This window comes from Engraulis encrasicolus, unplaced genomic scaffold (genome assembly GCF_034702125.1).
Source record: "Engraulis encrasicolus isolate BLACKSEA-1 unplaced genomic scaffold, IST_EnEncr_1.0 scaffold_593_np1212, whole genome shotgun sequence".
Taxonomy (NCBI): Eukaryota; Metazoa; Chordata; class Actinopteri; order Clupeiformes; family Engraulidae; genus Engraulis; species Engraulis encrasicolus.
The window spans coordinates 12,501-26,931 of NW_026945910.1; the positions used below are offsets into that span (position 1 = coordinate 12,501).

The 14,431-nt window shown below is 37.7% G+C and overlaps 1 long non-coding RNA gene across 1 annotated transcript; it reads left to right on the forward strand.

Moving 5' to 3' along the window:
• The first annotated feature begins 2,396 nt into the window (after positions 1-2,396).
• On the forward strand, positions 2,397-3,894 carry LOC134444557 (uncharacterized). Its single transcript, XR_010034022.1, has 2 exons — positions 2,397-3,092; positions 3,474-3,894. It is a non-coding gene; the product is annotated as an uncharacterized LOC134444557 (long non-coding RNA).
• The last annotated feature ends 10,537 nt before the right edge of the window (positions 3,895-14,431 follow it).

Sequence of the window (14,431 nt, forward strand, 5' to 3'; positions counted from 1 at the left end):
CCACCTCCTTCCCTTCAGCCGGTTGGTCCCTGCCCTATGAGGGGGGTGGTGCAGTTGCTCTTTGCTTCAGCTGATGAGGTCCAGAGGTCAGACGTGTATCAGCACCTTTTGTCCAGCCTTCGCCTCTGATGACTAGCCTTAGCTCATTAGCAAAACATAACAACTTGCTACCGTGTTTTAAAATACCCAGAGTTTATTTTTTGTGTTTCCTGTAAAGGGGAAAGACGGGAAAAGAAGCATAGAGCACGGGCAGCTGCAAGGAGAGAGAGAGAGAGAGAGAGAGAGAGAGAGAGAGAGAGAGAGAGAGAGAGAGAGAGAGAGAGAGAGAAGACTGGAATGGCTGATGAAGAGAATACACAGAAGAGAGAAAGACAGCGCTGATGGAGGACTAGACACAGACGAGAGTAACAGAGAGAAGGGGAGAGAGATGGAGGTGAAGGAGCAGAAGAGAAGAGGACACTGCTGTCTAATTATCTAACTCACCAGCTGGAGAGAACATACAGTACCTGTCACACACACACACACACACACACACACACACACACACACACACACACACACACACACACACACACACACACACACACACTCTCTCTCTCTCTCTCTCTTCAACATGGTAATCTGGCATATAGGGCATTTTCCCGGTGAGCCGACGGTCATTAGGGGGCGATGCTTAAAAAAAAAAGAAAAATCTATTTGAGACCAGCCCACAATGTAGATGGTAAGCCCATTGGTCCATCCTTAATATAGTACAATGCACTGACTCCATCATAATTGTCACTCTCAGAAATAAAGGTCCAGAACTTGTCGCTGTGGCAGTACCCTCAAGGGGAGTACCATTGAGTCGCTTGGGTGGTACCTCAAAAAAGAGGTGACAGATGCACATTGGTCGACATTGCAAGAAACTGAACGCACCTCTATTTTGGGGTACCAATCAAGCGACACAGTGATACTCCCCTTGAAGGTACTGCCGCAGCGACGAGCTCTGTACCTTTATTTCTGAGAGTGTAGTATGGGGGTGGGGGAGAGTGGCTGTGGCAAAAACAAATGCCCGGGCTTGTTTGTGGCCCCAGTCCAGCCGTGTCTTGTCGCACACACAACGTTCCACCTCAACGGTTTCACACAGTCTTTACCTATCAGCCTGTCTGTCCGTCTGTCTTGCCCGCCCCCCTTAATTTGTCTCTGCTCTGTCCAGTCATCTCTTTCGTCTTTTTTTCTCTCTGCCAGCTTCATTGTCTCTAGCTGTCTGTCGCTTTCTCTTTATCCATGCTTATTATATGGTGTGACGTCATCGGTCGAATGCTCCATTCATTTCAAAGGGGCTCCCCAACGTTCGCACGTCTGTTATTTTTCGATAACGGACGGGTTGGTCTATAACAGACCGCTGTCAATGGCAACAAGACTTTTCACTGCTAAAGCGACTTTTCAACAAGACTCTAATCAGCTGCGGTGATAGACAACACCTGTTGTCCTGGCTACCTAGCTGTTGCCTAGCGGTGTTCCACAACGGCACTGTTTTGTTTTGCGCAGCAACAATCTTTTGACATGAAATGAAAATTATAATTAACTTAACGAAATGTCCCCGCCATGTGTGAATCATTTAAGTATATCCATATAATAAGAGGGTTAACGTTCGGCGAGTCGGTCGCTTTGTGGAATAGCAGCACTCCGCTCCACGTCGGGGTCTAAACTGGTTACACTTTACTTTACGGATCGCTAATTAGGTGTTAATTTCATACTAATTTCTCAGTAATTTCAGTCTAATTTTATGGTAATAACTGCTTGTTATTAGTAATAACAGCAAAATAACCATATGGTTTCCAGTGCAATTACACTATAATTTCTCATTAATAACAGCAAAAATAACCATACAGTTTCCAGTGCAATTATGCTGTAGTTTCTAGTTAATAGTAGGCTAATGGAAACAGCTACTGTGTCATCATAGTAGTTAGGTGGTAGGTATGCCAGTAACTAAACGGTATCAGCCGAAGTAGTTTCATACTAATTAGGCTACATCAGGGCCGTAATGTGCAATATTTCCTCTTCCTATGTTATTGCATAGAAACGACCACCCAAGCATCCTTGTATTATTTCTGCTTAATTACCTTGTAAACAATTGAGTAGTTATATGGAAATAAGATAGAATCAGGGCCGTAAAATGCATTATCACCTATTCCACTCAATTTTATGGAAATTACATATTTTCATGGTCTTAAAATGTCTTATTTCTTATTTCCACTCAATTACTTAGTTATTATCATTTTTAATACAATATAGACTAGCCTACTATGAAGTGATTCAAGTACACAGACAAACACATTGTGTGCAAAACTTTATTTATTTTTCCAATCAGTTATGAGATTCATGTTCACTGATGTGAGGTTGTCAATCTGCCACCATCCAGAGGAAGTCCTGTGAACACAAACAAACAAACAGAGAAGTCAACTGCAAGACCGGTTTCACCACGTTTATTTTTTTATGTTATCAATTCACCATCGCTAAATTTGCTTCTGAAATGCAGTACCATGTTAAATGCACGTTGTAAATCTTCCTCAGGCTGACATCGTTGCTGATTTACAAAGGCAAACTCTAGCTAGCACCTAGCTTCAGTCATTGAAAACATGGTGGGCAGAGCTAGCTAGAACTAGTGGTTTCCATGTACGTCTGTAGGCTATGCCATTTCAGCACAAACACGGCTGATAAGACGTGTTTGCAGTGTATACAGTTAAAATCCTTCAATGCTCAGAGACAAAATGAAAGCAGGTTAAAGCTAGAACTACATTAAAAGTTCGTTGTCGGGAAGCTTACCTTGCCTGGCTCTGCTGCACTGAAGTTGAACTAGCTCGCGGTGGCGGCGAGTCCTGTTGTTGCTAGGCAACGAAAGTTTGGTTACTGCAGAACAGAAGCGTCTCAATTAGTATACTTCTGTACTTCAAGCACACTCGTTCTAGTTGTACGCTGCCCGCTCTGCTTGCAGTATGGCTCAGAGACGCTGACGTTGTTTAATTGAGTACCCTGACACACAAGGGTGGAGTTTGAGACGCACGACACAGTGCTTTCGCACGCAGGCAGCAACCAGGGTAACTTTCAAGGTGAGCTAAAATGGTCTTGATGTTGATTTCATCCACCTTCAATCGTCGAATTACTTTAGCCTTATGCAAACATGTTTTATGAGTTAGTGTTAGGTTTATGTTTGTTCTGGAAATGAAACGGCATACAGAAGTACCTTTACAATGGAAACCACTAGCTAGCTCTGCCCACCATGTTTTCAATGACTGAAGCTAGGTGCTAGCTAGAGTTTGCCTTTGTAAATCAGCAACGATGTCAGCCTGAGGAAGATTTACAACGTGCATTTAACATGGTACTGCATTTCAGAAGCAAATTTAGCGATGGTGAATTGATAACATAAAAAAATAAACGTGGTGAAACCGGTCTTGCAGTTGACTTCTCTGTTTGTTTGTTTGTGTTCACAGGACTTCCTCTGGATGGTGGCAGATTGACAACCTCACATCAGTGAACATGAATCTCATAACTGATTGGAAAAATAAATAAAGTTTTGCACACAATGTGTTTGTCTGTGTACTTGAATCACTTCATAGTAGGCTAGTCTATATTGTATTAAAAATGGTAATAACTAAGTAATTGAGTGGAAATAAGAAATAAGACATTTTAAGACCATGAAAATATGTAATTTCCATAAAATTGAGTGGAATAGGTGATAATGCATTTTACGGCCCTGATTCTATCTTATTTCCATATAACTACTCAATTGTTTACAAGGTAATTAAGCAGAAATAATACAAGGATGCTTGGGTGGTCGTTTCTATGCAATAACATAGGAAGAGGAAGTATTGCACATTACGGCCCTGATGTAGCCTAATTAGTATGAAACTACTTCGGCTGATACCGTTTAGTTACTGGCATACCTACCACCTAACTACTATGATGACACAGTAGCTGTTTCCATTAGCCTACTATTAACTAGAAACTACAGCATAATTGCACTGGAAACTGTATGGTTATTTTTGCTGTTATTAATGAGAAATTATAGTGTAATTGCACTGGAAACCATATGGTTATTTTGCTGTTATTACTAATAACAAGCAGTTATTACCATAAAATTAGACTGAAATTACTGAGAAATTAGTATGAAATTAACACCTTATTAGCGATCCGTAAAGTAAAGTGTTACCAGATTCTCTCTGTCGTGCTGCTATTCCACGGTAGCGACCTTATCGATGAACGTTAACCCTTACTTAACAGACTGCTTGTCTTTTTTCCCTGTCCTTAACCCTCAAGCGACCGGCCTGTTTTTGCGACTAATCTGACCAAGCGGGGTCATTTATGACCCCAAGGAGTTTATATAGAAATACCACCCTATAAATTATTTTTTGGGGTTCATTCAAATTTATTTACATCTTGTACATACTTGTCCCTCATCTAAAGCAAAAAAATGTGAATTTGAACATTTTATTGTTTTGCTAAAAATTAGTCAAACTTACAGACGTATATGCTAAATATGATGTATGCCCTCATTTGCATATGTAAACATCAACATACAAAAAACCATCCAATACACTTTTTTCTTCTCTCATCATCAGTAATCATCTGAGAAAGTTTCATGGTGATAGCTATCATTTTAATTTTTTAGCCTATTCACTTGTAGTAGTCTTACCGTAATAATACAGTATATTTATGCTAATTATGGAAATTGCTCAAAGTGAAACTTTGGGAAACCAAGCTAAATTCTATCCATTAGGCCCATAGATGATATTCCTGCAATAAAACTTTAAGGTACTCAACATTTATGGGTTCATGAAATCACAAGATCAGAGAATATGGTAATTTACATAGACAAAACCATGTCTCAATCATATAACCTTGTGCACACTAAACATTTCTCTTAAACTTTTTTCTGGACATTGTAGCTGTGTAAAGGTGTCTTCCATATGTATTAGAGCAAAGAAATGATTCAACTGATGCTTCAGCCTTTGTACAGCTATATAATAAGGAACATTCTAAAAACGCCATTGATTTCTACACTGATGACTTGTTTCCTCCCTCTTTGTTCATCAGGATGACTTCAATTTCATATTCTAATCATGTGTCTAGGACCACTGTGTCATGATATCAACAAATATGGAGCAATAACAGAGGAAATGCTACCTGGGAGCCCTCACAATATGCTCCGTTGGTTATCGCAGGGGTGCCCTATTTATTTATATAATATGTTATATTTTAATACTATAAATGTTTATATTATGAATATTTTAGGTCTGCTGACCATGGCCTGCCCCAAGACACAAAATACAAAAAGCAGAGTTTGAAAATTACAACAACAATGGACATTATAATGTTGAGTATCTCATGGATCCTCTCGGGGTCATAAATGACCCCAGAGGTGTTTTGATTATAAATCCCACATAGATGGTCCAAATCTCACAAAAATCATTCACAACATGCACAACATATGTATTGACAAACTCCTAGAAGGACAAGTTTTTCTGATGAAAATTGCAGAAATGGTATATGAAAATATGTGCCCGGGGTCATAAATGACCCCAGTCGGTCGCTTTAGGGTTAAGTCGGTAACACTTTATAATAAGTACCCCTTTTTAGGCATTACTTAAGGGTTAGTTGAGCCTTATTTTACCATTAGTTAACCCTTAGTGAATCACGAGTTAATCATTATGTAAGTATTATTTCTCATTTCCTAACTATTATCTACTACCGTTAGTAAATGGTTAGTGTGTGCTGATATAACGATTCGCTAAGCAAAGTTAAGCCTTAAATAAGCCTTATATTAACAATAGTTAACCCTTAGTAAATAACGAGTTAGTCGTTATGTATGTGTTATTCCTCATTTCTTAACTATTATCTACTACCATTACTAAATGGTTAGTGTGTGCTGATGTAACGGTTCGCTAAGCAAAGTTAAACCTTAGTTAAGCCTTATTTTACCATTAGTTAACCCTTAGTGAATCACGAGTAAGTCGTTATTTATGTGTTATTTCTCATTTCTTAACCATTAACTAATACCGTTAGTAAATGGTTAGTGTGTGCTGATGTAACTACTCGCTAAACAAAATTAAGCATTAGTTAACCCTTAGTGAATCACGAGTCAGTCATTATGTGTTTCTGTGAAATTATTAAATACTGTTAATTAATCATTTGTCTATGGTGATTTAACTTTCTGATAAGCATTAGTAAACCATCATTAAAATGTCTGATAACCCACCTTTATTTATGAAAAAAACATTATCTCTTTGTTGTCTCCTACCACCTAACCATTAACAAGTACTATTAGGCATGTATAGTAAGGGTTTGTAAACTCTTGCTTTAGCATCAGTGAAGTCTTATTTAACCCTTTTGTAATGGTTAGTGTGTGATGACTGGTAGCATGGCAAACAGTAGGCCTAGGCCTAAGTTGAGGCTCATGTGACTGCCCCTCATGGATGTTTCTGGACGTTAACAAATGACTTTTTTTTTTTTTTTTTTTTTTTTTTTTTTTTTTTTAAACAAACAGCAACAACCAACAAAAAGGAACAAGGACAATAATAATCAAACAAAACAACAACAACAACATCAACAACAACAAAAAATAAAAAAAATAAAAAGCATACATACTCCATCAGAAAATATCTTAAATTAATCCACCTAACTTCTTAGTGGCCATAAACTAAGGAATATCCCAGAGAGAGAGAGAGAGAGAGAGAGAGAGAGAGAGAGAGAGAGAGAGAGGGAGGGAGAGAAACAGCGACACACAAGTGTCAAAAAAAAAACATTCTTATAGTTCTTTTTCCCATTCTTTTGTAATTATCAAGTCTTGCCAACCATCAGGTTGTGCCTGTCCTTTGCTTTTAGACATAATTTTAGTTAATAGATAATGATGTTTCAAGAACATAATAAATGATTCTAAGTGAACATTCTTTTCTTTCTTAAAAATAAAAAAATTACCAAGGAGTACAATGGTGCTTAACAACATATTTTTCTGTTCTTGAAAACCCCAGATAACAGAATGAGGTGATAGTGGTAAGGCGAGTCCCTGTCCAGACAGCCAACCCACCAACTTGTGCCAAAATCTAGCCACATTTGGGCAGTACCAAAATAAATGCATAATATCCTCTTCTTCTTCTCCACAATGTCTACATGTGTTGTCCTCACTTATTTTCCAAATTTTTAGCATTTTCTTTGTAGGCAAGATCTTATAGAACATTTTCATTTGAAAGGCCCATAAATATGTTACATCTGATGATTTGTACACATTTCTAAAGATATTAAACCAAGGTAAAGGAGTGTCAAAAATGTCTTCCCAGTAGTCTTGAAAATAATATGGTATCGTTGCTATATTTCGTGAGGACAGAAAAAAATGGTACATGTCTAAATTGATTTTTCTATGTCCTAGCCACTTGTGGTTTTTAATGGATGGGCGACAGACACACAAGTCAGTATTGGACTGTAGTAGTGTTGTTTTCCATGTTGCTGGTATTGCTGAGATCAACTGTAGATAATGTAGTTTTAGACAAAAATCCCCATACATTGAAACAAAAGATTCATATGTATGAAATTCTCCATTTTCATTGAGTACATCATTCACAAAAACTACATTATTGTCTAAAAAAGATTGCCAATATACAGGTTTTTTGTCTATATTAATGTTTGAATTCAACCACAGAATCTGTTGCTTGATCTCTGAGGTATTACTTGGCTTAGAAAACTGATAGTGACACCATAAGGAAAGACAATTTCTGTAAAAGGGGGACAGCTTAGGGAAAACGTCACACAATGTTTTTGAATCTTGATTTAGTTGAAAAAAGGGCAACATTTTTCCCAATGATGTACCACCTTGGGCTAAGAGTAATCTAAATGTAAACCAGTGTCGATTTTTGTACAGTCGTTGAACCCATGCCCCTTTTAGGGTTGTATCCAGTGTTGCAAGATTCTTCAGTCCTAGACCACCATTCTCACGTGTATTATAGACATAGGAACGCTTTATTTTATCAGTCTTACCATTCCAAATAAAATTAAAAAATATTTTTTCATATATTTTCATAAACACTCCATCAGGAGATGGTAACGCTTGTAATAAATATGTANATTGTGAAAGTATCAATGAATTAATCACTGTTATTTTTCCATAAATCGAAAGATAATTTCCTCTCCAGGCCTGAAGAATTTTATTCATTTTCTGGAGCTTTAACTCAAAATTGGTCTTTACAAGGAGCTTTGTCTCTACTGGTATATGTATTCCCAAAAGGTTAACAGGTCCATCTGTATACTGAATAGGCACTTTACACAGATTATGTCTCATACCTTTGAAAGATCCTATTCTGAGGATGGAACATTTATCATAATTTGGTTTTAATCCAGATAAAACGGCAAAGGAATCCAATTCTGTGATAAGAGAATCTAAAGAAAAAGTATCTGGTTTTATGTAAAAGGAAGCGTCATCTGCATAGAAAGAGCATCTTGATTCTAATCCATTAATTTCTAAGCCTGTAATGTTTGGATTATTTCTTATTCTTATAGCCAGTATTTCAATTGCAAGAATAAACAAATACGCTGAGAGAGGGCAACCTTGCCTCACTCCTTTGGATAATGTAATTGGCTTTGAAATGTGCCCATTGTTAATTATCCTACTGCAAGGATTTTGGTACAACACATGGATCCATTTGATAAAGTTGGCACCAAAATTATATGTCTTCAAACATTGATATATGAAATTCCAGCTAATTGTGTCGAAGGCCTTCTGAAAATCAGCTATAAAAATTAGACCAGGCAGATTTTCTTTTTCATAATAATCCATTACTTCAAGTAAACGTCTGATATTGTCGCCTATGAAGCGATCTTTCAGAAAACCCGTTTGATCTGGGTGAATTAAGTTCTGAATTACTTTTTTAAGCCTGAGTGCTAAACATTTGGCCAAGATACGTGCATCACAACACAACAGTGTTATTGGTCTCCAATTTTTTAACTCCACAGGATCTTTTTCCTTGCCTTCAGCCTCATGTTTCAGAAGAAGGAAAATTAAACCTTCTCTCTGGGAGTTTGATTGGTAACCCATTTCAAGGGAATAGTTAAAACATGTCAACAAAGGCACTTTAATTTCTGTGAAAAATGTTTTATACCACTCCACTGGTATTCCATCTAAACCAGGTGTTTTCCCATTTTGAAAAGAGCAAATGGCTTCATATAATTCTTCTTCTGTGATAAGACCTTCACACAGCTTTTGTTGGTCCTTAGTGAGTGTTGGGTATAAAAACCTTTTCATGTGCTCAGTTAGTGAAATATTATCTGCCGTTGTGGTTTCTTCATTAAATATCCCATTATAGTATTCCATTAATGTATTCAATATGCCACTTGCTGAAATGATATTTGTTCCATCGTCCTTCAAAATTTTAGTTATATTTTTTCTGGAAAAATTCCTTTTTTGAAGTTGTAAAAAGTACTTACTGCACTTTTCACCCTGCTCCATCCACGTTGCCTTATTTCTATAGATGATTCCTTTTATTTTCTCCTGATAACACCTTTGTAATTCTTTTTCTTTATCATCTAGCAGTAGAAGGTCTTGGTCAAGGCAATCAGACCTGTTTGCGTCTACATGATTTTTAATGTTTTGCACCTCATTCAACAGAGTTTTTTCTTTCTTACAATTTTGCTTGTGTTTCCAAGAAGAACATTTTATGGCATGCCCCCGAAAAGCACATTTAAATGCATCCCATACACTATGTGGATTTGCTGAACCAGAGTTAAAATGGAAAAAATCTGAAATAAACAGTTTCGTCTTATTAATGAAATTCCCATCTTCCAACAATGATTGATTCAATTTCCAAAACAAATGACTTGTTAAGCGTTGCTTATGCATTATCAAGGAATTACGAACCATTACTTAAGTATATCTGGGGAACTGATCTAAAGTGAAAACCTGTTATGGCTTTACAACACATTAACGAATGACTTGATAAGCATTACCAAGAAGTTTCAACGCATTAATAACGCATATCTGGGGAACTTTTTAAGTGAAAACCTTTCCATACTTTCCAAAACATTAACAAATGACTTGATAAGCATTGCTTATGCACTATCAAGGATGTATAACCCATTACTTAAGTATATCTGGGGAACTGATCTAAAGTGAAAACCTTTCCATGCTTTCCAAAACGTTAACAAATGACTTCTTAAGCATTGCTTATGCATTATCAAGGAGTTAAAACTCATTACTTAACTATATATGGGGAACTGATCTAAAGTGAAAACCTGTTATGGCTTTACCACACATTAACGAATGACTTGATAAGCATTGCTTATGCATTACCAAGAAGTTTCAACGCAATAATAACGCATATCTGGGGAACTTTTTAAGTGAAAATCTCACCATGCTTTCCAAAACATTAACAAATGACTTGATAAGCATTGCTTATGCATTATCAAGGAGTTACAACTCATTAATTAAGTATATCTGGGGAACTGATCTAAAGTGAAAACCTGTTATGGCTTTACAACACAATAACGAATGACTTGATAAGCATTGCGTAAGCATTATCAAGAAGTTTCAACGCATTAATAACGCATATCTGGGGAACTTTTTCTGTGAAAATCTTTCCATGCTTTCCAAAACATTAACAAATGACTTGATAAACGTTGCTTATGCATTATCAAGGAAATATAACCCATTACTTAAGTATATTTGGGGAACTGATCTAAAGTGAACACATTTCCATGCTTTCCAAAACGTTAACAAATGACTTGATAAGCATTGCTTATGCATTATCGAGAAGTTTCAACGCATTACTAACGCATATCTGGGGAACTTTTTCAGTGAAAATCTTTCCATGCTATCCAAAACATTAACAAATGACTTCATAAGCATTGCTGATGCTTTTATCAAGGATTTAAAACCCATTAGGCCTACTTAAGTAGGCCTATATCTGGGGAACTTCTCTGAAGTGAAAACCTTTCCATGCTTTCCAAAACATTAACAAATGACTTGATAAGCATTGCTTATGCATTATCAAGGAGTTACAACTCATTACTTAAGTATATCTGGGGAACTGATCTAAAGTGAAAACCTTTCCATGCTTTACAAAACGTTAACAAATGATTTGTTAGGCATTGCTTATGCATTAACAAGAAGTTACAACTCACTACTTGCGCATATCTGGGGAACTTTTAAATTGAAAACCTTTCCATGCTTTCCAAAACGTTAACAAATGACTTGTTAAGCATTGCTTACGCATTATCAAGGAGTTAGCGAACCGTTACATCAGCACACACTAACCATTTACTAATGGTAGTAGATAATAGTTAAGAAATGAGGAATAACACATACATAACGACTAACTCGTTATTTACTAAGGGTTAACTATTGTTAAAATAAGGCTTATTTAAGGCTTAACTTTGCTTAGCGAACCGTTATATCAGCACACACTAACCATTTACTAACGGTAGTAGATAATAGTTAGGAAATGAGAAATAATACTTACATAATGATTAACTTGTGATTCACTAAGGGTTAACTAATGGTAAAATAAGGCTTAACTAACCCTTAAGTAATGCCTAAAAAGGGGTACTTATTATAAAGTGTTACCCTTAAGTCCATCAGCCTCAAGTGGTCTGGCCTCCTCTGTATTGGCAGAGTATTGACATGCAGTACAATATTGAGCGGGGAGTTACCAAACATCCAGCTTTTCTAAGCATATTTTGTCTTCCTTTATCAGGCTACAGACTTCACATATTTGTAGCAATTTATTTCAGATTTTCAGGCAGATCTGTGTGTGTGTGTGTGTGTGTGTGTGTGTGTGTGTGTGTGTGTGTGTGTGTGTGTGTGTGTGTGTGTGTGTGTGTGTGTGTGTGTGTGCGTGCGTGCGTGCGTGCGTGCGTGCGTGCGTGCGTGCGTGCGTGCGTGCGTGTTTGTTTTTTATCCCCAAAGGCCATGCCTGGTCTCCCATCTTCAGACTTGAGGCATCCATTCTTTGTATCTTCAAGGCTAGCAATGATGTCAGGCACACGTGAAGGCACACAACTTCACCTCTAACTATTTTACAGTAGTGCCAACTTCAGACAAGGGTAGGTAGTGAATAGACTCTGCATCTGTCTTTGTGTGTGTGTGTGTGTGTGTGTGTGTGTGTGTGTGTGTGTGTGTGTGTCTGTGTATGTGTGTGTGTGTGTGTGTGTGTGTGTGTGTGTGTGTGTGTGTGTGTGTGTGTGTGTGTGTGTGTGTCTGTGTGTGTGTGTGTGTGTGTCTGTGACCATGTGTTACTTGTCTTCAAGGTTGTTTTACTCTCCCAGGAACCATAAATTACATTTTTAAGAAACTCCCTGAACCCATGAAATCGCAAAGCTTGTATTATACTGTTAGTTTAAATTCATACCCATACTTTTTCCACACAATATCACAAATTGCCAATACACATAGGAGTAGATTATAATGTACACAGTGTGTCTAGCTCTATCTCTTAATCCATTCATTTCTTCTGTCTGTCTGTGTGTGTGTGTGTGTGTGTGTGTGTGTGTGTGTGTGTGTGTGTGTGTGTGTGTGTGTGTGTGTGTGTGTGTGTGTGTGTGTGTGTGTGTGTGTGTGTGTGTGTTGTGTGTGTGTGTGTGTGTGTGTGTGTGTGTGTGTGTGTGTGCGCGTGTGCGTGTGTGTGTGTGTGTGCGTGTGCATATGTGTGTGTGTGTGTGTGTGTGTGTGCGCGCGTGTGCGTGTGCGTTTGTGTGTCTGTGTGTGCTATGGATTGTGTGTATTTATACCTTTAGTATATGCCCATAAGAATATGGTAAGGGTTACTCTAAGCCTGGATAAACTGGATGTGTATTGAGAGATTAGTTTAGCCATATGGGAGGCCATGAGATATCAAACTGGCCTGCCAATCATAATTACAGCATCAAAACATTATTTTATTCATTTTTTATGTCAAGGTACTACTGTTAGAGAAAATGTAGGTTTTATAAAATATAGGGATTTCATGTTCCTTGAGGTGTTCATTTCCTATATCTTTGCATTAGATTGGCGGAATAGCTGCGACTCTGACAGAATTGTTGTTTCGTATATTTACCACTCTAAAATCATATAAATATTGAAAAACACCAAGTCAGCATATTGCCATTTGGTCTTTATCCTGCTATAAATCTTTTTGGGTTGGTTTGGACCAGAACAACACAAATGTCACTATTGATGATATTTTCTAAAATTAGAGAAAAACTATTAAAATAAATTTGGGGGTTGTTGTACTCTCATATCAGCTGTAATACATGGACAACATAATCACTAATTGTATCACTTTGGGAAGTATTAATAGTGAATTTATCCAGGTTTTGATAGTTTTGGTCATCAAAAACTATTTGCATAATGTAAGATAAAAGACCTGTAAAGTCAAAAAGATGAATAAATAAAGTAGTATTTCCATGAATATGAATACATACCAAGTTAGCTATGAGATGAAAAACAATATTTGATGAGAACTCGTGTTTTTTGGTATTTCATTTTTATTTAAAAAATGACCCGAACACCAGGTGTATGCAGCTTTTGAACACAACACAAGGGTCAAATAAAAATGACTGGGCTCTAATGGACAGATCATCTGCCAGGGGGCCCCTAATTGGCCAAAAGTGGAAAAATTGCGGAATTGTGAGAACATGCAATATTTTTTAAAGATTCTTCAACATTGCAGGATAGGGTGAATTCTAGTTCTACAAAATGTTTTCAACCCTGCTATCATCTACGAACTATGTGTTCCACTTGACATCTAGTGTATATGCTACACACAGACTTTCTCCAATGTTCATAGTTCTTGGAAGTGCTCCTAGCCAATATACCTTACCATAGGTACAACCGCAGGTTGGCATTACATTTGCAGGTGTTCGACAGTGCACTTGCACTCACCACACACACACACACACAGACACAGACACACACACAGACACAGACACAGACACACACACACACACACACACACACACACACACACACACACACACACACACACACACACACACACACACACACACACACACAAGAACAAACCGTTACATAGACTCGTCTCTGCAGTTATTTGACATTGCGCTCACAAACACAGACCCCCCCACACACACAAATTAAATCACACACACGCACACACGCACACACACACAAACACAAACACACACACACACACACACACACACACACACACACACACACACACACACACACACACACACACACACACACACACACACACACACACACACACAGAGAAAAGCAACAACTGTATCATTGCAGTATAGACATGTCTCTGCAGGTGTCTGACATTGCCCCCCACTGCATACTCACATTACCAGAGGCAAACCCACACAGAGACAGAGACAAACACACACACACACACACACACACACACACACACACACACACACACACACACACACACACACACAAGCGACACACACACACACA